Below are 23,653 nucleotides of genomic sequence, written 5' to 3' on the forward strand. Positions count from 1 at the left end.
GGGGAGCCTCAGGTTTCTCTGACTCGTATCTCCACGGCTCTGCTGCTCGCCTGCACACCGGGGGCTCCCACCCCAAGGGGCCCCTTCTAAATGTGTGTGTGTGTGTGTGTGTGTGTGTGTATCTCGCTGTGTGTCTGTCTCTATGAGTGTATCTGTTTGTACCTCTGCGTATCTGTGCGTCCGTGTGTGTCTGTGCATGTATCTGTGTGTCTGTATGTGTGTGTCTCTGTATGTGTGTGCGTGTGGCCTGGCTCTGGGAGCCTCAGTTCCGGTGTTATTTTACTTTTCGAATATAACAGACGACTGATTCCCTCTGTGGCTTTTGCTGCCCCTTTTCCGCCCCAGAACCCTTGCCCGGCAGTTCTCCTGCTGGGCTTTTACTCTGTCTGAGTTCCGCCCCCGCTCCGGCAGTGTGAGCGAGTCCTAACATGGGCCTGACAGTTGATTGTGAACCTGCGGCGTGGAAATCTCAAGTCCACCCCAAAGCACCCCAGAGTTGCCTCGTCTGGGGCCATCCGGGTCGCCGGCATTTTCACCCTGTTCCCTGACGGAGCAGACAGGGTTGAGTCAGGCTGCTCGGAGACCCCCGTCCTCACCTCCCTCCCCCGGGAGACAGGGTGAGTTCCCCGGAGACTCAGATCGGAAATTCATGGGGAACTTTCCACTTTCTTTTTTTTTTCTTCTTTTTCCTATTTCTACTAACTTCTTAGACAGTCGGTGAGAGCCCAGTGCACAGTCCTAAGGATTTTTGAAAGTTAGACACATCTGGGCTGAGCAATTCCACTCCTTGGTATGCACCCAAACAATTAAAAGCAAAGAGCGAAGAGATGTTTGTGACTCATGTTCGTAACAGCAGTATTTCTAACAGCCAAAAGGTGGGAACGCCCCAAATGTCCACTGATGGAGGCACAGATAAGCACAATGCAGCATATACAGGCAATGGAATATTAGTCAGCCTTACAGAGGAAGAAAATTCTGGCACAGGCTACAACACGGATGAAATTGAAAACATTATGCTCAGTGAAATAAGCCAGGCGACAAAAGGACAGATTCTGTATGATTCCACTTATAGGAAATACCCAGAATAGGCAGATCCACGGAGACAGAGAGTAGAACAGTAGTTACCAGGGGCCAAGGGGAGAGGGATTGTTTATGGGGACAGAGTTTCTGTTTGGAAAGGTTCTGGAGATGAGGGTGGCAATGGGTGCACAACAACGTGAAGGTGCTTAACGCCACTGAACGGTACACTTAGAGCAGCAAATTTTATACACATTATAAATTTCATATATGTATTTTACCACAACTTAAAAAATTAATAATGTAAAAAAAAAAAGCGCCTGGAATCGGTTTGGGAAAGTTTTGCTGGAAGCAGGAATGGACGTGCTGAGGAAAATCCTGGCTGAATATCAGGAATGGAAGCCCATCAACCCTCTTGCAGCCTCTCGCACAGGCAACTTTAATCTCTTCTGTGGATTAAAACACACAAGACCAACACATTAAATACTTCTCGCAAAAACCAGATGGATACATTCTATGGTCCGTTTACACTGTAAATCCACAATTGAGATGAGAAAGAAGGGGTCAGCCCGGTGGTGCAGCGGTTGAGTGTGCACGTTCTGCTTCAGCGGCCTGGGGTTCACAGGTTCGGATCCCAGGTGCAGACATGGCACCACTTGGCACCCATGCTGTGGTAGGCGTCCCACATATAAAGTAGAGGAAGATGGGCACAGATGTGAGCTCAGGGCCAGTCTTCCTCAGCAAAAAGAGGAGGATTGGCGACAGATGTTAGCTCAGGGCTGATCTTCCTCAAAAAAAAAAAAAAACGATGAGAACTAAATCAATTCTGGAAGCTTGAACAGGTGTTATGAATTAAATTGTGTTCCCTCAAAAGTCATATGTTGGAGTCTTAGCCCCAGTACTTCCGAATGTGGCCTTATTTGGAGAGAGGGTCTTGACAGACGAATCAAGTTACAGTGAGGTCATCAGGGTGGGCCGAATCCACTATGACCATGTCCTCATAAAAAGGGGAAGTTTGGGGATAGACAGACGGACAGGGAGAACGCCATGTGAAGATGGAGGCAGACATCCGGGTGATGCTTCCACGAGGCAAGGAATGCCAAAGACGGCCCGCAAACCCCCAGACGCTGGGAGAGAGGCAGGGAGCAGACTCTCCCTCAGAGCCTCGGAAGGGACCAGCCCTGCTGGCCCCTCGATCTCAGACTTCCAGCGTCCAGAACTGTGAGAGGATGGACTTCAACCGTCTAAGCCCCTGGTCTGTGGTGCTTTCTTATGGCCGACCCAGGAAACTAACACGAGCGGTTTAAGACGACAGACAGCGTTTCTCCCCTCTGTGTCTGTGTTCACACTTCCCTCTTCCGAGGACACAAGTCCTGTCGGATGAGAGCCCACTGTGCTGCATTCTGATCTCAGCATAACTAATGATGTCTGCAGAGCCCTCGCTCCCCAGTAAGGTCAGTGACAGGCCCTGGGAGTTAGGGCTTCAGCATGTCTTTTGAGGGGACACAATTCAACCCATAACAGCCTGCCCTCCGGCCCCTCCCCCCGAAATTCATGTCCTTCCCGTGTGCAAAATGCATTCACGCTATCCCAATGTCCCCCAAAGGTGGAACATCCCAGCATCAGCTCGAAACCCCAAATCTCACCTAAATACTGTGAGTCAAAGCCTCGATGTCTGCTCCCCTCTGTCCTAGGCCGGGCACGGGGGAGGCGCCGCGCGAGCGTCCAGGAGAAGACAGCACCCACGCCGACTCCAGGTGCCGACTTCTGCGCGTGCCCTGCTCCCCGCGCAAAGGAGAACAGTGATCACTACCACAACCGTTTATTCACTCACCAGCTGTTTACTGCACACCCACTGCGGGCCGGCCCTGGGGACCCTGCCGTGCATCCATCACACAGAACCCCTGAGTCTGGTGGGGAAGAATAAGACATAAACACGTAATCAGCATAAAATGCGATCCTTGGCTTCTTCTGTCACGGTGCTTGTCTCCTAAATCAATCCAAAAAATGCACAAGATTGCATTCTGTAAAACAAAGCAAAACGGTTTCTACTGACTTTCGTTGCTTCTTCCTGAGACTTCACGTCTCTAGACAGACCTGAAAAGTGTTTTTCACTCAAAGGTTGAGATTCTGATTTCACTGATTTTCTCTATGGTTTTCTGTTTTCTATTTCATTGATTTCCACTCTGATTTTTTTTTTTTTGAGCAAGATTAGCCCTGAGCTGACATCTGCCACCAATCCTCCTCCTTTTGCTGAGGAAGACTGGCCCTGAGCTAACATCTGTGCCCATCTTCCTCTATTTTATATGTGGGACGCCCACCACAGCATGGCTTGCCAAGCAATGCCATGTCCGCACCCGGGATCCGAATCAGCGAGGCCTGGGCTGCCGAAGTGGAACGTGTGCACTTAACCGCCGCGCCACCAGGCCAGCCTCTCCACTCTGATTTTTATTTCTGTTCTTCTGCTTATTTTGAGTTTCATTTGTTTCTTTTTTTCTTCCTGCTTTTTCTCCCCAAATCTCCCCAGTACATAGTTGTATATTCTTAGTTGTGGGTCCTTCTAGTTGTGGCATGTGGGACGCCGCCTCAGCGTGGCCTGATGAGCAGTGCCATATCCGTGCCTGGGATCTGAACCAGCGAAACCCTGGGCCGCTGTGGTGGAGCCCACGAACTTAACCACTTGGCCCCGGGGCTGGCCCCTCATTTGTTCTTATATTTCTAGTTTCTTATGATGGAAGCTGAAGTCAATAATTTACCTTTCTTTCTTTCTCTAAAAGATTTTTAAAAACCAGCTTTATTGAGCTATAATTCATACCATACAAGTCACTCCTTTACGCGATTCAGTGGTTTTAGTATATTCACAGATGTGTACAACCGCCACTGCAATTAGTTCAGAACATGATCATCACCCCAAAAAGAAACCCGCGCCCATAAGCTGTCATTCCCCATTTCCCCCCTCCCCCAGCCCCTGGCAACACTAACCGACTTTTTGTCTCTGTAGACTTCCCTATTCTGGACACTTCTTATAAACGGAATCATATAATATGAGTCTTTCGTGACTGGCTTCTTTCCCTTAGCATAATGTTTTAAAGGTTCATCCATATCATAGTGCGTATCAGTATTTCATCCTTTTATATGGCTGAATAATATTCTCTAATCTTCCATTGTTGGATGTAGCCCATTTTGTTTATCCATTCATCAGTCAATGGACATTTGCGTTGTTTCCACTTTTTGCTATTATGAACAATGCTGCTATAAACACTCGCCTGCACATTTTTATGTGGACTTACGTTTTCATTTCTCTTGGGTACATACCTAGGAGTGGAATTGCTAGGTCATACGGTAATGCTATGTTTAACTGTTGAGGAACAGGCTTCAAGGGGCAGCTGAAAGGTCAGCCACGGGGTGCACTCCCCCTCGAGGGGCCTGTGATGGGAAGGAGAAAGGAGGCGGGGTCTCCGGGTAGGGGACGGCTTGTTGTCCTATGGAGAGTTCACACTGAGGCTGGCACAGAAGGGTCCTTCCGAACCCTCACCTCTCAGGGGCAGAAGCTGAACCATCTCCTGCCCCACTGGGTGGAGCTGAACTGGGGTGGCCTGGGCCACGCCTGGAGGGAGGAGCTGGTGTGGGTGGGATGAGGGGCCACTGGTGAGTTGGATTGAGATCAGCAGGCCCACAAGGTTGGGTGGAGAGAGAAAAGAGGCCCCGAGGAGGATGACCTGGGCGGACAGGTGACTCCCAGGGGGCTCACAAGGAGGGCTGTGCTGGGCCCGTCCTCAGGCTCCAGGGCAGGCTCTCCATCGTCCCTCAGGAAGACGCTCCCCGTAGGGAGCTCACCCTTCTGCCTTCCAAAACCTCAGGGCACTGCTCAGGAGCTGCCCAGAGCAACAGCTCACACGGCAGCCACCGAGGCTGTTTGAAAGCACGGGCCGGTACGTGTCATGTCTTCATCTTTTTTTTTTTTTTTAAAATTGGCCCTGAGCCAACGTCTGTTGCCAATCTTCCTCTTTCTTTTTTCCCTTCTCCCCAAGCCCCCCAGTACATAGTTGTGGATTCTAGTTGCAGGTCCTTCTGGCTGTGCTCTGTGGGACGCCGCCTCAACATGGCTTGATGAGCGATGCTAGGTCTGCGCCAAGGATCCGAAGAGATGAACCCCTGGGCCGCTGAAGCAGAGCACCCAAACTTAACCACTCGGCCACGGGGCGGCCTGTCTTCCATCTTTTCAGTGCTGCCCCTACAGCTCCTGCAGCGACCCCTGTTCTGAGCCTCCCCTTTCCTCTCCAGATGCCTGGTCCTCACTGGGGACCTTCCCTCTCCTTGCCCTCAAGGATCACGCCAAACCTCTCAGCCCTTATCATGAGCTGTGAATGCCCAGAGAGCTGGTAGAAGGTTATTTTCCGGGCTGGCTGTGAGGGTGTTTCTGGAAGAGACCAGCAGTCACGTCAGCGCACCGAGAGCAGACCCGCTGGCCGGGTGGGGGGGGAAGGGCGACTGTGCTCTCTGACAGCGCTAGCTGAGACTCCGTGTCCTCCCGCCCTCGGAAGTCACGGCTCCTGGTTCTCCAGCCTTCAGATTCAGACCAGGATGTGCACCAGCTGGCCCCTGGTTCTCAGGCTTTTGGACTTAGACTGAATGACACCACCAGCTTCCCGGGGTCTCCGGCTTGCAGATGGCAGATGATGGGACTTCTTGGCCCCGTAACCCCATGAGCCGATTCCTACCATAAATCTCCTCTGATCTACATCCACACACACCCTATGGGCTCCACTTCTCTGAGAATCCTGCCTAACACGCACCTGGACCCCTGCTTCTGGGCTGGGCGTTGCCCGCAGCACCTGGCCCCAAGCTGATGACAGGACTGGCCGGAAAGTCCCACCCGCCTCCAGGGCATCTTACACACAGGACTCGGGGTGCAGGCATCCCCTTGGTGCCTTGGGTCGCCGGCCAGGATGCCCGGCCCTCTGTGGCCAGCCTCTTCTGCCCCGTTTGTAAAGGGGGCTCAGGCGAGATGCTGACAGCATCCAACACACCAGGACGCCTGTGGGGGACGGTCTCCCGCTGGCAGGACCTGGACGTGCAGATGGTGTGAAAGTAGCTCATGAGCAGGGGCTGTGTGCACAAGCCTCCAGTGAGGGCAAGTCCTCGGAGGCACCGTGCAAGTGGAAAGTGCTGGGGGGCACCGAGGCGTGGGCGAGGAGTCAGGGGACCCAGTTCCAGGCCGGCCCTGTCCCTAACTCGCTATGTGACAAGAAAGAGGTCTGTTTCTCTCTGGGCCTCAGTTTCCTGTGCTCTAAAACAGCCCTGGATTACATGGTGGCTGGGGCCCATTTCGGCTCTTGACAACACGTGAGCCCCAAGCACAGTGGGGCAGACGCGCCCCCACTGCCCTCCTCAGGCCTCGGTCCTACGGAGCAGCTGTCCCGTGGGCTGGCACGGTTCTGGGCCTCTGTTCTCCCAAACCGTCTACTCAGCCCAGCCTGGGAGCTCTGCCGGGCCCGGCATATGATGTCACCTCTTCCACTGAGGACGGGGCTCCTCCAGCACGTGCCACCAGCCTCCCTCCCTCTCCTCTCTGGGGAAGAGAGCTGATACGGGAGGTCTGCCAGCAGGGACCCCACATGCTTCTCTTGGCCCCGTGATGAAAGACGTCTGCCCACTCGGGGGGGGGGGGGGCAGGGGCTCAGTGTCAGGAGAGCCACCGGCCCGCAGATAATGGCCACATTCTCCAAAACCAACTGCCACAGCAATAAAGGGAGTTCTTTGGTTTCCCATCTGCCATGTCATTTTCCTGGTCCCTCCCCTTGTTGAGAACACAGGAGAGGAGCTATCGGCTGGGCCCGCAAACATCTGATGAGAAGGGTCCTTCTCACCACCCCAGATCGCTCGTCACTGACAAAGCTCGCATCCCTAGCATGGCTGGCCCCAGGTACCCCTGACCTCTGGTCTCTACTCCCTGCCTGCCCCCCGAGTCCCCACCAGCACAGTGAGCATCTTGCAGACCCTCTGTTCTCTAGAGACTCAGCCTGGAACATTCCCTCCTCCTTCTTGAACCACCCAGCCCAAGTTACCTTGGCCTGGCTAATAGCTATCTTTCAACTCAGGTCCCAACCTGGCTGTCACCTCCTCCAGGAAGCATTCCTGGATTGCCCAAGCTGCTTTAAGTGTCTCTTCTGTGCCTTTTTCCATCTGGGCCCTGGCCACACAGGGAGGTCTTTGCTGTTGTCTTAGCTGAGGACGTGGGCTGTGCTTGACTTCTCTCAGGGCTGTTGAGCGGAACAGAATGACCCAGAGCTGGCAGCTGCCCTGGCAGTCCTGAAGGAACTGTTTTTCCCTCCTGTCCTTCCCCCGTCACTGCCCCCTCCTTGTCCCTTCCTTCCTCGTCCGGTTCATTTTGTCTTCCTTCACTCTGTTGATTCCCTCACGTGCTGGGATACTGACAGAGCTGCAAAGGGGCCTCCTTGGGAGGCTGATGCCCCCCCTCCACGTCCAGCCTTCTCTCTGGGCCGCGCCTGCCTTCAGTTCCCCACGTCAGCCTTAGTTTATAGACAAGTCAGGCCAGATTGCCAGGTGTCTGGCCCCGTCTGGAAGCTAGCGGTTTGCTTTGAGTGATAAATGGGCTCAAGGGGGCTCGGCCCCGAGCCAGCACACCCGGTCAGTCCCGGGCCGCCTCGCTGGTTTCCCCAATTCTGCAGAGTTCAGCCAGGAGAAATGATTTAAATAAGTTCCTCCCAATTTTCCTTTGTTCCTGGAAACATCTCGCTCATGCTGTTCATGTTTTGAAAAATCACTGCAACAAATGGCATTCAGAACCCTCCTCTGCTGGGGACGACGGAATTCTTCTGTCCCTGTGTTTTTATTCCTGCCAGCAGGGAAGGCATCTGCGGCAGATAAATACCCACCACGAGTGAGTGGAGCCTTTGGAATTCGTCTTCGGAAAGCCAAGGAGGAGCAGGCGTTCTGACTGCTTTGTGCAATCGGAGGAAATATTCGTACCCCTGGGCTCAGGAGTGTTTTGAGTGAAAAATGTGAACGTTTATGTCCCCAGAATCCTGCCTCTCTCCAGGACCCCGAGTTCAGGGGCCAGGATGTTCCCCTGTGCCACAAAGCCCCTCAGCAGGGAAGCCCACTGTGGCAGAAACGAAACCAAAGACACCTGAGCCACAGCCACAGAAAAGCAGCCAAGCGCGTCCCGCAGCCCCACCAGGGAATTGTCTCTGTTAGACAGGGCACACGGCAGGAGACGGTTCTCTACAGGCAGAATGTGAGACAGTTTACATAGCAGAATTCTAACTCTGTAGAAAATCGTCTAACGAGGTGGAGCCACAACCTTTCACAAGCTGCTCGAGGCGTGGAGCAGAGGGTGCGTCCTTCTGTAAGCCCCAGGGCCCCGGCATGTCGCCCTGTGCCGGCCCGACTTCCAGCCTCCTGCACTCGTGTCTCTGCCAGGCCCGCCCAGGGGCTTCCACGCACACAGTGGCTGCAGGCGCCTGGGAAGTGGCCCAAGCTGGGGTGGCCCTGAACCGGTGCCCACGCCCAGTGAACAGACGTGCGACGGGGCCGAGGAGGCGGTAAGATGCCCTGCTCCATTCTCAGAGCGCCCACAGTCCATGCGTGAGACCGCTGGAAAAGTGACTCATACATAAGAACCCTCCCCAGGACACCCTCCACGGAGGCATCCATCGCGTGCAGGGCCAGCCCTTTCTGTGGTTCAACACCCCCTCACCCCTCCAACCCCAGACCACAGGCTCCTTGAGGCCACCGACTCGGTCTCATTCCCTGCGTGTCCCAAAACCCAGCACAGCCCCCGGAAGGTGCACACGGATGAGGGTCGAGTCGAGCTGACTTAATGAGAGCTGGCGTCCACACAGTCAGGGAGGCGGGCTGCCTGCCCTGGCAAGGGCACCCTCTGGGTGTGCAGCCAGGAGCCGGGACCCAGTGGAGCTCCTGAAGCGCCGCCGAGGTTGAGGGCCTTGAGGGAGAAGCAGGGAGGGGAGCTCCAGCCAGGGGCATCCGGCTCCTCTCTGTCCGCTCGGTAACCCCAGCCGGGTTCCCTCACTGCCATCGGAGGTGCACCCCGGGCTTTGTTCCCTGCAGAAGCTTCTCTGGGATGCCTGCAGCAGGGGTGAGGGCGTGAGTGTTGGAATTTGATGGACCCAAGTTTCAACCCACCCCCACCCTCTGGCACATTGCTTCCCCGCACTGAGGGTCCACTTCCTCACCTAAAAGCACAGGGGACACCACCAGCCCCACAGCGTGCTGTGTTGGTTCAGGGAGATGGCACGTTGACAGCACTGCACAGGGCTCAGAGCAAGTGCTCAATGCTAGCAGTGGTCACAGTTGCAGGTACTGGCCCTGAAGGGCCGTGTTTGGGGGTGAAGCCGCAGACACACTGCTCCAGAAACGTGCGCCCTCTGAGAAGTTTGGGCGCTGGCCTCTGATCCCGACCCTCCCGCTGGCATCTCTGGGCTCTGTAGGATGAAGCGTTGCAATCTCAAATGCTTCACCTGCCAGGTGTAAGACTCTGGGGCGTGGTGGGGTCTGTGGCCACCAGAATGGAGCCTGTGACCCTGTCGAAAGGCAAGACTGATAAGCAGCCTGTCGGTACTGATACCACCACACCAGCTGTCCGAACGACCAAATACTTCCATCCTGGTTGGTGAGAAGCTGATGCCCTGGCCACCATGGCCCCTGTCCTGGGACCCCTGGGAGCTCTGCAGGATTCAGCACCTGCAGGGCCAGCCTGGGGCTGGCCAGGGCCTCTGGGACCTGTGTCCATTCTGATTGGTCGGTGCAGGGGCTGTACCAATTATAAGTATTTTCTATTTCACCCCTGACTAAAGATGCTCAAATTGACACAGATGTAAAACCATGGTGCCGACTCCGTGAAACGCCTTCGGCTTGACCTGCCGCAGCTGGGCCCTCCAGTGTCGGGGCAGGGGACATGGACGATGGGGCTTGGACTCCCAGCCCCATCCTGGCCAGGGGCTGGGAGTGTAAGCACATCCCTTCTCCCCACGATGCCTCTTCCTCATTCTTGGGGGCAGCAGTCGAGGCTCCAAGCTCCTCCCTCCAACCTTTGTCACTGAGGCCACTCGGGTCATCTCTAGAGCTTATCCCCCCAAAGTTGTGACCAGGCTTCCCCCAGATTGCCGCTCTACATCCAGACCCCAAAAAGGAGGGTAACCATCCACGCGACCCTCTTCTCCACCCCTCCCTCCCCACCAACAGCCCACCTCCCGGTGGACCCACCTCCAGCCTCGAACACGATAAGCAGCGTATAACGCTCTGGTTTGCTCTCTGTGTGGAACGCTCACTGCTTTTGCTTGGGTGCCTTACTCATCCTCTAAGCTTTGGCTCTGGCACCACCCCCTCCAGGAAGCCTCTCTTGACAAGCCCCATATGGCTCAGGTGCCTGCTGGGCCTCCACAGACCGCGTGCTTCTCCCCATCACAACCTCGTCAACCTTTATCAATGTTGTCTTGCTGCATTTCTGTTTCTACTGGACTGAGCTTCTTGAGGATGGCTCCCAGCACAGAGGAGGTGCTTAGGGGTAAACGCTTGTGGAGAGAACGGTTGGTGGACAGAAGGATGGAGGGGTGGAGGGACATATGGGTGGATGGATGATGGTGGATGGATGGGTGGACAGAGGGATGCATAGATGAATGCATGGCCGTATGGATAAATGGATGGAAGGATGCTTGAACCCGGCAGGGTTTGCTGGCAAGTTTTTGGGGGAACACGCTCTCTCCAACCTCAGGTTTACACTGTAAAGCATTCTATGCCTCCCTTACCTCTGCTCCTCTCTTCTTTTGAATGTCTGAGTCACGGTCTCTTGGGGGCTTCCTGGCTGCCCCCAGTCCTCCTCACCATTTTCCCTGGAGGCCTCAGGGCTCTTATGCCCACTCGACTCCTCTGTAGGCCCGGCATTCTCAGGGTGGGCAAGTAGGTCTACCGCCAGACTCCTGCCACCCTTCCAGCTCTGAAATCGGGCAACTTATTGAGTCTGCGGAGACGTTACAGGTGGTCAGAAGCCTGGCCTGGTTAGTTTATTTGAAGTAGGCTCTGTCCCTTCCTAACTGTATGGCATTGGACAAACTGCTTAACCGCTCTGAGCATCAGTTTCCTCATCTGTAGCATGGAGTTATCTTGAGGTTGTATGAGAGAAGGGTGCAAGCACAGACCATAGTGATGTGTCAGAGATGCTGTTCCCATGGCAGACGGAGAGGGGGCTGTTCTAAAGTGGGGTCTTTCCTCTGGAAAGTTCCGCTTCTGCCGATCTTCCCAGGGCTGCAGTTGAGTGGTCCCCAGATGTGGGGCACGTCAGGCTCTCTGCCTCAGTGATGGAGAGGACAATTGCATGCAATGATCATTCGGATTGTTCCAGCCCTTAGCTTTTATTCTCTGAGGGTTAGCAGCTGTGGAGTGTGACCCAGGCTCATTTCACAAATGGCGGTAATCAGGGCCCAGAGGCGCTGCAGCCCGGAGAGGAAGGCACTCCTCAAGGAGGGAAGCGAACCCACGTGGATCAGTCCTTCAGAGAGCTGAAGTCAGGCCCGGACGCCGAGGGCCGGGAGATGCTGAGGGACCCGGCAGGGCCTCCCACCCACAGCGTGCATGGCGATCTGTCAACGTGGCGGCTCCCTACAGTAGCCCTGTTGTAAGCAAATGGCGTGTCTGCCACATTTGGGGACCGCGGGATTGGGTTCCTGGGGCCTTTGCTTATTATGGGCTGTGGTTGAGCCTGGGGGCGGGGGAGAGGAGGCGATGGGCCTGTGAGATCGCTCATCAGGTCTCGGGGTGGAGTGAGCTGGCCGAAGCAGGAGCGAGGCCCAGAAGGAGAAAAGAAGGAAGTACGATGACGCGAGGCTGAGGAGCAGACGGGCCGTCCAGTACCCGCTCCAGTGTCTTGTGGGGCAAGGTGCCTGGGTAGACGGGAGGTGGGCGTGGTCACCGGGTCTGAGCAGACATCCCCTCAGCAGGAAAGTCAGGAATGAGTTTAGCTCCAAGTCCGAAAACCTGACTACCAGAGACTTGGAACAGTTAGGAGTTTACATTCCTTCTGCAAGGAACATAACAAGATGTCCAGAGGGAGTGGCCCCCGGCCTGGAGTCGGCTGCCGCATGACGCTGCCATGGCCGAGGCTGCTGTGTCTCGGACATCACATGCACGTCCCAGGCAGGAAGATGGAGGACTGGAAAGGGCCTTTTTCCTCACGTGGTCCTTGCTTTTGTGGTGAGGAAGGGAAGCTCCGCCCAGCAGACTTCCCTTTACCTCTCATTGGTTACCACCAGGTCATATGCCCACCCTTTGACCAATCGCAGGCCAGGAGAATGGGGTGCCAGGACGGCCGTGGACCAATCACGACTCACCCCTTTCCCGCGGAGGACTTACCTAGCCCCAGAGTCAGAAGGCTGCGCGTGCGGCCCAGGCCTCGGGGCGTGGAGGGCAGGGCAGGGTCAGCGTGGTGGCCGCGGTGGGGGCGAAGGCGGTGCAAAGGCCGTGCACGCGTGACCTTGCTTAAGGAGGAGCCAGTTCCTGTCCCTTGTAAAGACGGAGGAACGAGACTGGGGCGATGCAGTCCCGCATCCAGGGTCACACCCGCAGAGGCTCGCTGCAGGCTGCCGCTGTCCCCGCCTGCTCACGTTCCCCTTGCAGATGCTCCAGCCGAGACCCTGGGCACGGAGGGATCCCGGCTGCCAGGTTACTTAGGCAACCCCCGCCGGATGCCAAGGCACTTTGAACCAGGTGGCATCCTTGGCTTGCATACCTCCAGTGATGGGGAGCTCTCCACCTATCCAGGCCTGACGGCTCTTGCCAGGCAGTGTGGGCACAGGGAGGACCTCTCAGTTCCTGGGGGTGACTGGAAGGCAAACAGACAGTGAAAACCCAGCCAGGAAAGTTCTAGTCACCATCCATGCTCTGGTGTATAGAGAAAGAGCTTAGAACAATGCGGCCTGGGAGCCCCATGCAGGGATCAGGGGTTCGACTTGTCCGGCCCTGGCTCTGCTTTCAAGCTGTTATCTGGGAAATCGCTTCAGTCCTCCCCCACTCCCAAGCTTGTCCTTGTCCCCATGGCTGTGAGGGATGACTCAGATCCAAGAAGGTCCTCAGAAAGTCTTTCTCTCTCTCTTTCTCTGTTAAAGCTATAAAAATACTTAACAAAAATACCTTGAGAGTTTCCAGGGCCGGCACTGAGCTGCCAAGAAAACGGCAGACTCTGGAAAACAAACAGTTGGCAGTGATCCTTGGGCCCAGCTTAGGGGGACCGAGGAAAGATTCACCCTCTGTCTCCCTCCGACTCCCCCCAGAGTCAGAACCCGGCTCCCAGGAAGGTCCCACAAGGCCGTTCTCAGTGGGTACTAGGTGCAGAAGCTGGTCACTCCCTGCCACCCTCCCAAGGTCGGGGAGAAAGGCTGCTGCTCTGCTGGGGAGAAATGACACCAGGGGAAACTCATTTTTTCCAGACCCTGGGCCCACATGTGTGCTGTTCCCAAGGTCTGATTGCAGGGGCAAAAACGGCTGCTGGTGGGTGAAGGAGGTGACAGAAAGGTGAGCAGAGGCCAACAGGATGTTGGAGAGCAGGAAGGAACCTGAGAGCCCTTGGCTGGCTCACCGTGCATGGGAGCCCTGGGCGGCAGCATGGTCCCTGCTGGTCCTTTAAGGCCAGTGGGGTCACCTTCCTCCTCTACTTTCCGCCTCCCGCCCCCTCCTCCCTCCAGCCCACAGTGGGAGGTTGAGAGCAGTGTTCTGGAGCCAGGGGCTCTGCCGGCCAGCTCTAGTCTGCCCCTTACTCCCTGAGCCTCATGTCCTCATCTCCAGGAGCTCGGCCAGATTATGCTGCTGTGACAGACGGCTCCCCAACCCCAGGGGCTTGAAGCAAAGGCTTATTTCATGCTCAAATCCCATGCCCTTCATGGACCAGCTGAGAGCTCTGCCAGAAGTCTTTCTCATCTGGTGTCTGAGGCTGGGTTCCCCCAAAGCTGGCCTCAAGATAAAGCTCTGCATGCAGGCAGTTTATTTGGGGCACAATCCCGGGAGGTGCTAGTAGGAGAGTGAAGTTGAGAGGGAGGGAGGTTGCATTATATGGAGCAGGCGACCCCTGTGGGCAATGGGCTCCATCGCATGGGGGGACCCTGGGAAATGGTGTAGAACCACCCACCGTCCCCCTGCCAGCCCCGGGGCAGGGTTGTCCCGCCAAGGGCAAGGATGCTGGGGATAGTCCCGTCCAGCACTGGCTGGGGCTGACCCTGAGATGGCAGCTCCCTGCACTTCACCTGCCTGGCACAGAAACACAGGCCAAGCCCCCAGAGACAGAGTTGGGGCTCATGGAAGGAAGCCCAGCATCTGTGTGCAAGGCCGGCCCTGCTGAGGAGCTGGAGGCTGGGCACCAGCTGTGCCCATGCTGCTCCGGAACCCAGGCGGGTGGGGAGGCCTCTCTCAGAACTGCTGCCAGGGATCTCCCAGGAGGAAAAGAGGACGAGAGCTCACGCACTGCTGTTAGAGCTTCCACTGGAAGCGACCATGCTACTTGCGCTCATATTTCACTGGCCGGCAGGTCCCTGAATTCTCCAAGGAGGGCATGATAATCCTCGCATGGGGAGGGGAGGCTGGGGGAGGAGAAGGAGGGTTCTGTTCACCGTGATCACAAGGGAGAGAGCCTGTAGCTTAAGGGTCTGACAGCAAGTAGGAGCTAAGTCATGTGGGTTTCTTTCCTTTTGCATTAATCCGGCAGACGTTTCTGAGCCCGTCTGAGGGACCAGGCACGGAGCAGGTGCCGGTTCCTGCCCTCCCTGAGCTCCTTCTGGAGAAGGTGGGCCATGGAGCAGATCATTGCAGGGCCGCGGGACGAGCTGGGTCTGAGGTTTATCCTCTGGAATCCCATGGGGAGGAGCCTCGATGGTCCTCCCAGAGGAGGGATGTTGGGGGGCCTTTGTAGGATGGCTACGAGCTCTTCCAGTAGAGAAGGGGGTCAGCCTTCCTTGTGAAGGGAAATGCTGTCTGACAACTCACGGATGTCTAGAACTTTGCAATTTACAGCAGTGTTTCACCTATGTAATTTCGTTTAAATGTCGAAACAGATCTTTCTGGTAAATATTACTATCCCCATCTTACAGATGGGTAAGACTGAGTTCAGAGGGTAGGTCAGTTTCCTGTGACACAGTTAGAGGGTAAATTAGGGTCTCATGTTCTCCAACAAGTGTCTTCTACAAGGGGTATCTCTGCCCGTGAGTAGCTGTGTGACTCGGCCCATGTCACCTGTTCCCTCTGAGCTTCAGGTTCTATCTGCAAATGGGGGCAGAAATCTTCCGCCGGACCTGGCCCACCAGGTTGTGCACCTGGAAGTCAGAAACGGAGTGTGGACCGGAAGGGCCTCTGCCAGCGTCCAGGCTGCTGTGGTCACGCCTGCCTTGGTCAGCTCGGGCTGCCACAACAAAGGGCCACAGGCTGGGAGCTTGGGCAGCACGAGTTGCTTTTCTCTCAGTTCTGGGGACCGGGAGTCCAAGGTCAGGGTGCCAGCATGGTCGGGTCCTGTGAGGCTGTCCTCCTGACCGAAGGATGGCCGCCCTCTCACTGCGTCCTCGTGTCTTAGAGCGCGCATCCTGCTGGCTCCTCTCTTCCCATAAGGACACTCGAACCATCCTGGGGCCCCCCCCCATGACCTCACGACCTAATGACCTGCCCAAGGCCCCACCTCCATACACCATCCCATTGGGGTGAGGACGTCAACACATGAATTTGGGGGGACACAAACATTCAGTCGCAGCAGACCCCTTTTCTTTCTGGGCTCAGCGCCGAGCGCCAGCGTGCTGGGAGCCCTGCCGGCCTGCGGCCGTCGTTGGTTGACCTGAACCACACGCTGCTCTGCTTCCTCTGCTGGTGGGAAGCTGTGTGGTTCATTGGTCACCGGTGACGGGCCGAGGGGCAGAGAGTCAGAGCTGGGAGCCTGCTGTGCGGACATGGGGAACTATGGGGGGTGCAGCTTCTGGGGTCACCAGGACGTCTCCAGCGTGGTCTGCCTGTCTGTCCACTTCTGTCCAGCCTCACGGCCGCTATCCTGCTCATCCCGGATGGCTCCCACCTACCTCAGTCTCCTCTCTAACCCGCCTTCCCTGTGATGGCCAGAGGTGTCTTTCTAAAAGGCAGATGTGACCTTGGCCCTCGCCTGCCTACACCCTGCCACGCCTCCCCGCTGCCTCTAGGGTGCAATGCCTCTGCCCAAGGCGGGTGACGGGCTGCGGGCCTGGCCTCCTTCTCTCGAGCTCACCTCTTCCCTGCCTTACTCCCTGCAAGTCAGGCGATGGATGGCTTTCCGCTCTGGACGCTGCCCTGCTCTGGACCCCATCTGAAAACTCGTCTCCTCCCCCCGACCTCTGTCTCAGGGCCGCCCGACCTCTGTCTCAGGGCCGCCCGGCGGCCTCCCTGCCTGGCTGGCTCAGGGCCCTCTGGGTGCTGGCTCTTGTGTGTCCTGCATGCCCAGGAGAGATGACATGAGACGGAGGGCTTCAGAGCTGGGCTGCCTGGGTTCAAATTCCAGCTCTGCTGCAACCCAGCCAGACGTCAGCAAGGTCTTAACATCCCCGCTCCTCAGCTTCTGCCTCTGTAAAAAGGAGATGGGCCTCGTCCCCATCTGATGGGGGGGGTTGTGGGGATTAAGAGAGATGACGATGCATACGAGGGCCTGGGCACCCACGCGTGAGCGGAGTGTGGCCTCGCGTGGTCGATCAAGGAACGTTCGTAGTCACTTGGCATGTCTAGTTCCTACAGACCTTGAGCTCGCAGAGGCAAGGCTGTGACTCATCTATTCCCATGGTGTCGCTGGAGCTGGGGCCCAGGATGTGTGTGCAGAACGAATAGGAAACCATGTTGTCCACACTGCAGCGTCGTCGTGGCTGCCTTGGGGAGGAGGATGCCCTGTGTGAAGACACCCACTTCCTTTCCGCTCCCCTGTCGAAGTACTTTTGATGACGACTTTATTTTGCCTAAAGGACTAGCAACTAGTGATTTATGTGCAGAGCCTTTGCTGGGGTTCCCCAGCCCGGTCTCTCCTGGGTCAGTCCTGTGCTGACAATGGTCCCCCTAATCTTCCTCCTGTCTCCCTGCCCCCTCCCCTTCCTCCCATCCTCCCTTCCTTACACATTTATTTAAGCCCCTGGTTTTGGTGTTAGGAGTTCAGGGTTCAGGGGTGAATGAGCTGCCGCCCTGTCCTTGTGTTAGGGTCCTAGGGGTCGGTCCCGCTCGCCCCACTGCAGCCCCAGCGGTGGTGTGATGACCCAGGGGTGGGAGGAGCTGGAGACTGAAAAGGTGAGAGGCAGTCAGGAGGCAGACGGCCGGCCTGTGGATGAGGAGGCGCAGCTGTGAACGGGCCCCAGAGGCCCCGGGGTCGGGCCAAGTTCATTTCTTTCTGGTTGGACAGTGAGCGGAATCTCATCGACACCCCCTCGGCATCTCTAGAGTGGGCTAATATGCGCCTCCCGGGGTCGTTCTGAAGACCAGATAAACTGGCTGTGTCAGACCTCTGCGAGGACAGAGTACGGAACGAACTGCGATCTAGGGGTCCTGCCTTCCACGTAAGTGAAATCTGCTTGTTTAAGCATTTTTTTAAATCGCAAAACCAAAATATGTGCGTCGAAAAAAGTCGAGCCACATGCAAGCTGATAAAATAAAATATGAAAGGTTTCTCCCTGAATCCAAGATTCACTGCTGCTAACAGTGTATGTGCTGTAAATGCAGAAACATCTAGAAGGTCAGAAGGCCCAGGCCAGAGAGGCGGGGCGTGGCCTAGTTTGGCTGTGCTCCCGGCTGTGTGTTCTTGGCAAGTTACAGGCGCTCTCGGAACCTCGGTTTCACCAAGTTTACAACGGGCTGAGATCGTCTCTCCCTGACCGCATTTGCTCGGGGATTAAACGATTACCAGGCATGGCCTGATCGCAAGCAATGTCTGCTTGTTCCACGACCGTGGTTTCAAAGCCAGGGGACGTGTTTATCTGAACAATGGTGACTGGTGACTAGTGCTTTGCAAAGGCCAAAAAAATCTTGACGCCTGTCGTGATTCCAAGAACCATTTTCGAGGCGGACAAGCTGTGCTGGGCTTCTCTGCTGTGTTTGCTGAAGTCACTGAATGCGTCCCATTCAATGTGTTTCAAGCCATGCTTTCCAGGTTTTTAAAAAAGTTGTGGTAAAATACATATAACGTAAAACCATCTTAGCCATTGTTAAATGCACAGTCCTGGGGCATTGAGTACGTTCACATTGTTGGGCAACCATCACGACCGTCCGTCTCCAGAACTCTCCCATCTTTCCAAACTGAAACTCTGTGCCCATTAAACGACTCCCCATTCCTCCTCCGGCCCCTGGTAACTGCTGGTCTGTGTCTGTCTCTGTGAATCTGACTGCTCTGGGGAGCTCATATACGTGGAATCATACAGGATTTGTCCTTTTGTGCTTGCTTATTTCACTGAGCGTGATGTCCTCAAGGTTCATCCATGTTGTAGCAGGTGTCAGAATGTCCTTCCTTTTTAAGATTGAATGCCATTCTGTTGTACAGATGGACCGCATTGCATTCATCCATCCATCCATTGCTGGGCGTGTGGTTGCTTCCGCCTCTTGGCCACTGTGCACAGTGCTGCTATGGGAGAGTGGATATTGGTTCTGGTCCCTGATTTCCCTTCTTTTAGATATATACCCATCCGGGTTTTTAAAGCATCTTTTAGCTCAGGTATTGTGTATAAAGAGATGAGGAGGATGGGTTCCTGTTCTCAAGGAGCTGCAGTCTGGAGGGAGTGCCGGAAGTGGACAGGAAATGCCCTGGGTGTGGGGGCCGCCAGCACATTCCACGACAAGCGCCTTGCCTTCTACCACACGCTCACATCTGCTGTTTCGTCCCTCACTCCTGGGAGCTGAGCAGCCACTGTGAATGCCAGCTCTGTCCACAGGAGGGAACCGAGTCGTGGAACTGGCTGCCTTGGCTGAGGTCACCTGGGTGGTTAGCCGTGGAGCTAGTGCCAGAATTCAGGTCTGCGGAGCCCAATCCACTGAACTGTTCTCAAAAATCCCCTGTGGGCCGGCCTAGTGGCTTAGCGGTTAAGTGTGCATGTCCTGCTTCAGCGCCCAGGGTTCGCTGGTTCGGATCTCAGGTGCGCACATGGCACTGCTTGGCACATCATGCTGTGGTAGGCGTCCCACACATAAAGTAGAGGAAGATGGGCACAGATGTTAGCTCAGGGCTAATCTTCCTCGCAAAAAGAGGAGGATTGGCAGCAGATGTTAGCTCAGGGCTAATCTTCCACAGAAAAAACAAAAACAAAAGAAAGAGAACTCAAAAATCCCCCATGTAGCTAGTTTTTGACATATTTGGCTGCAGTTGCAGGTGACAGAAACCCAGCTCACACTAGCTCCAGTCGAGAGGGAGTTGATGGCTCGTGTAATTAGGAAGCCCAGGTGTTGGGCTTGCTCCGGGCTCGGCTGAGTCTGGGCCCACGGGAGCTATCTCTGTTTCTCTCTCCACCTGCTGGGCCTGCTCTCCCCCGGGCCCTGGCTTCATTTTGCAGGCCTTCCATGCAGCTGGGGGAGCTGAGCGCCAGCAACCCAGGCTTCCGTGGTCCTCAGAACTCCAAGCCCAGAGCAAGAGAGCTCCCCTACCCGTCCTGGGCCCAGGCAGCCAGTCTTTGGACACCCTCTCTCTGGCCCAGTTTGGTGCCCAGGCCCAGGCTGGAGCCCGTTATGGGGCAAGAAGACAGAGATTGGATTGGCGGGTCCAGCCCCATGAAGGGCAGCCCAGCGGGACCCAGGAGCAAGGGAGGAGGAGCAGGTGGGCAGGAAAGGGTGTCCCCACTGGCAGGGAGAGCTTTGACGGCAGAGCCCAGACGAGAATGGAAACCAAGTGAAAAACGCAGAAGTCTACCCTGGGCAGCAGAGGCCCCAAAGGCTGTTCGTCTTCATTGTAGGTGAACCCACTCTGCCAACAGATTGCGGTAAAACTAGCCATCCTTTCCAGCACCTTGCTAGTTTCTCATCCAAAGGGGTGTCTGCATGGAAACCTTTCACGTTTTTTGGTACAATATTTTAACTTTTCTTCTTCAGCATCGGGTACAGACTTCTGCCAACCTCCTCCCGAGCAGAAGGGCCTCCCAGCTCCTTTCCTGAGCATCACACGCAGGCTGTGCTGGCCACATTCATCCCAGCAAACGTGCTGCCCGGGCCCCGAGCCAGAGGCCTGGACAGGGCTGCTGGTCCGTGCGCAGCCTCCCACGCTCACCTCTGACGTGGAGACCAGTGTCCACACTTTCCTGGGTGAGGTTGAAATAGAACAACGCCAACAAGAGCACTTTACAACCTAGGAAGACAAAGGAAAAGTGGAGGAATGAAATCATCTTTTCCTTTTCTCTCGCGCACTCTTCAGCAGGGAGTCAGGACCCCCAGGGTCTCCGGGGCTGAGACTTCAGCAGAGCTGCTGGCTGGCAGGCGCTTTCCTCAGCTTCTGCAAAAGCTTAAACTCATCAGAGAGACGATTCTGGCCTGGGTGGTGGCAGCAGCGATGGGGGATGGGTGAGGGAGGTCTGATTTGGGGATAGCATGTTAGGGTTTCGATGGCTCAGGGCGGGGAGTGAGGCAGAACCTGGGTGGGCGATGGTGCCGTGGGGAGGGGGAAACCAGTGCAGGGCAGGGAACAGACTTGCCTTTCTGCCAGAGCTGGATGCCTGTGGGAGGCCAAGGGGACCGTCTGATCTACAAGCCCCTCTGTTTTATTTCTGGGGCTCTCGGACATTTCTAGTCCTTGCCCCACTTCTTTTGGGGGGCTCAGGAACCTCACTTCTGTTCCTGCCACCCCACCTCCAATCTTCTCCATTTCCCAAATAGATTTTAAGCTCCAATTAGGTACCCGGCTCTGTCTTAGGTGCTGGGGATACAGCCGCAAAAGCCCGGCCACGTGGTGCTCACATCCCAGTGCAAAGTGAGAGCGAACTGCAGTGAAAGCGAGTGAGCACATTGTGTCGTGTGTGAGAAGATGCAGGGAACGTGGAGGGGAGGGGGCTCTGAGGCCCCACCGAGAGGGGCTGTCAGAAAGAGAGGAGGTGCGGGAGCTGGCCGTCTGGGGAGGAGGGTTCCAGGAGGAGGACGGGCGGTGGGAGACAGGAAGGGGCGGCCAGACCACACAGAGCTTCTGCCTTTTCTCCGAGTGGAACAGGGACCATGGCATCTTTAAAAAAATTTTAACAGCTTTATTGAGATAAAATTCTCCTATCGTATAATCCCCTCATTTAATAGACAATTAAATAGATTTTAGTATTCACGGAGTTGTGCAGCCATCACCAAAGTCAACTTTAGGAAATTTTCATCACGTAAAAACCCTGTACCCTTTAGCCGCCACCCCATCCCTCCCACCACGCCACCCCCGCCCTAAGCACCCACTCGTCTACTTTCTGTCTCTATAGATTTGCCTTTTCTGGACATTTCGCGTGAAAGGAATCACACAATATGTGGCCTTTGGTGACCTACTTCTTTCACTTAGCATCACATTCTCAAGTTTCACCCATGTTGTAGCATGTGTCAGTGCTTCCTTCCTTTTTATGGCTGAATAATATTCCATTCTGTTCATGGATTCATCCATCGATGGGCACTTGGGTTATTCCCACCACGTGGCTATTGTAAATAGTGCTGCTGTGAACATGCGGGTACAAATCATTGTGTGGACATGTGTTTTCATTCATGGCATCATGTTGAGTGGAGGAGAGACGTGATCTGGGTCACATCAGTGGTTCTTGTTAAAGTTCATATTGTCATCACTTTGGTGGAGGAGAAATAGCAAGTGTTGGCCCTAAACTGGAAAACAGAGCTGAGGCAGCCACCGTGCTTGGAAGAGCGTGCCTTCAAGTTCTGCACACACTCGCCGTGTGCGCTCGGGCACACTCGACCCGTGCCGAGTCCTCCCTCTCTCCTTCTATGTTTAACTTTGAAATAGTTTTAGAAGAACTGAACATTAACATCACCTAATGTTAACATCGAGTCTCATTTTTAGAATAATTATTTAAAAAATTAAATCAGTAACTCAAATACATAGTGCAGAATTCAAAGTGCACCAGAGGTGTGCACCGAGAAGTCCGTCGCCCTCGCAGCCTGCCCTCAGCCCCGGATGTCTTCCTGGGGGCACTGCGGTCAGTATCAGGTCTCTGTCCCATCCTGCGGTCACCCACCCAGCACCTCTTGCTGTTGCCTAGAATAGGGCTGAATTCCAGGTAAACAGTGAATACTTTTTAGTATAAGTATGTCCCAAATAAGGTATGGGACATACTTACACTAAAAAATTATTTGCTCTTTAATCTGAAATTCAAATTTAACTGGACGTCCTGTATTTTTATTTGCTAAAACTAGCAGCCCTGCTGAGGAGAGCAAGGCCGTGAGCGAGATTCGGCCTCGAGAATAGAAGAGTGGATCACTTGCAAGGGCTGGCGTAGGTCAGCTGCTTCCAGGCTGCAGCTGTGTTCCTGACCATGGATGTGCGGGTTATTTTATTCATATCTAGCAAACCGGTTCTACTTAGCTCATCTTATTTTCCATTCGTTCATTCATTTGTTCAGCCCAGGGCACCCCCTGTGTGCTGGCCGCAGGAAAGGCGGATGACGGGCTGGCACCTGCGCTTCCCAAGGTGCTGGGAGAACAGGGAACAGCAGCCCCTCCCCCGCACGGCCTGCACGGTTTTCCCCTGGAACATCAGCCCCGTGAGACGCCGGCCCGTGTGCCCCAGTCACTGCTGTCTGGCCAGTGCCTGGAGCAGGGTGTAGGACACGGCAAGCTTTCACCCAATATTTTTTAAGTGAATGGCTCTGAACATGTGTACCAAGCATTAACAATTCCGCGTGAGACAGCTTGGCGATGGGCAATGTCATTACAGTTAAAGCGCCCCTTTCTTGGGTAATTTTGTAGGAAATCCTTGCAGGGAAATGGGTTTCTGCTAGATTGCATCTTTCAATTATTGCCTATGACAACAGCTCCCTTTCCCTTGTCGTTTTATCAAAGAACGTTGTCTGCTGTGCCTGGGGTTCCAGAATCTCTCCCAGGCAGATGCGCTGTTGTGGGGACCCCTGTAAGCTCTGTGCCCCTGGCTTCTCCCCTCTCTCCCTCCCAAGGTTCGGCGGTCTCCTGCGAGTTTGGGTCCTGGAGCCTAGAGGAAGCCCTTGCCTCAGCTCTGTGAGGTGTGCGGGTCGTAGAGAAAGGCAGGGTGGAGAGGGGAAGCTGGAGTGACCTTTGCACATGCACCGAGTGTGTGACACGGTGGATATGGGACTCTGCTCCCGCATGCGGAAGATGCACAGCTGTGCGCACAGGACGAGATCACGGAGACGGAGGGCCAACCCTGAGCAGGTGCGTGAGCATCAGCTCCAGGCTGACCCACTCTCCTTAGCCAGGTGCCCGCCCCGCACTGAGTGCTCTGCTCACCTGGCGTGTCCTCAGCTGGCACGTGGCCATGCATGTGTCACCTTGCGGTGCGCGCACGAGGGGGAGTGTTTGGGGGAGATGAGAATTTGGCAGGAATGCGGCCAAGTGGGATTTTTATAGGGTATCTCTTGCTTTGGGGCCCCTGCCTGCACCTTCTGCCCACCAGCGAGCTTCCATCCCGGGCCCATCTCCCCCCAGCTGG

General features: G+C 55.4%; 1 long non-coding RNA gene across 1 annotated transcript; it reads right to left on the bottom strand.

Annotated features, from left to right (window-relative positions):
* Positions 1-833: 833 nt before the first annotated feature.
* LOC139082395 (uncharacterized) lies at positions 834-13,010 on the bottom strand. Its single transcript, XR_011538349.1, has 3 exons — positions 10,809-13,010; positions 2,664-2,927; positions 834-1,466 (listed from the first exon to the last, which is right to left on the bottom strand). It is a non-coding gene; the product is annotated as an uncharacterized lncRNA (long non-coding RNA).
* Positions 13,011-23,653: the final 10,643 nt, after the last annotated feature.

This window comes from Equus przewalskii, chromosome 3 (genome assembly GCF_037783145.1).
Source record: "Equus przewalskii isolate Varuska chromosome 3, EquPr2, whole genome shotgun sequence".
NCBI lineage: Eukaryota > Metazoa > Chordata > Mammalia > Perissodactyla > Equidae > Equus > Equus przewalskii.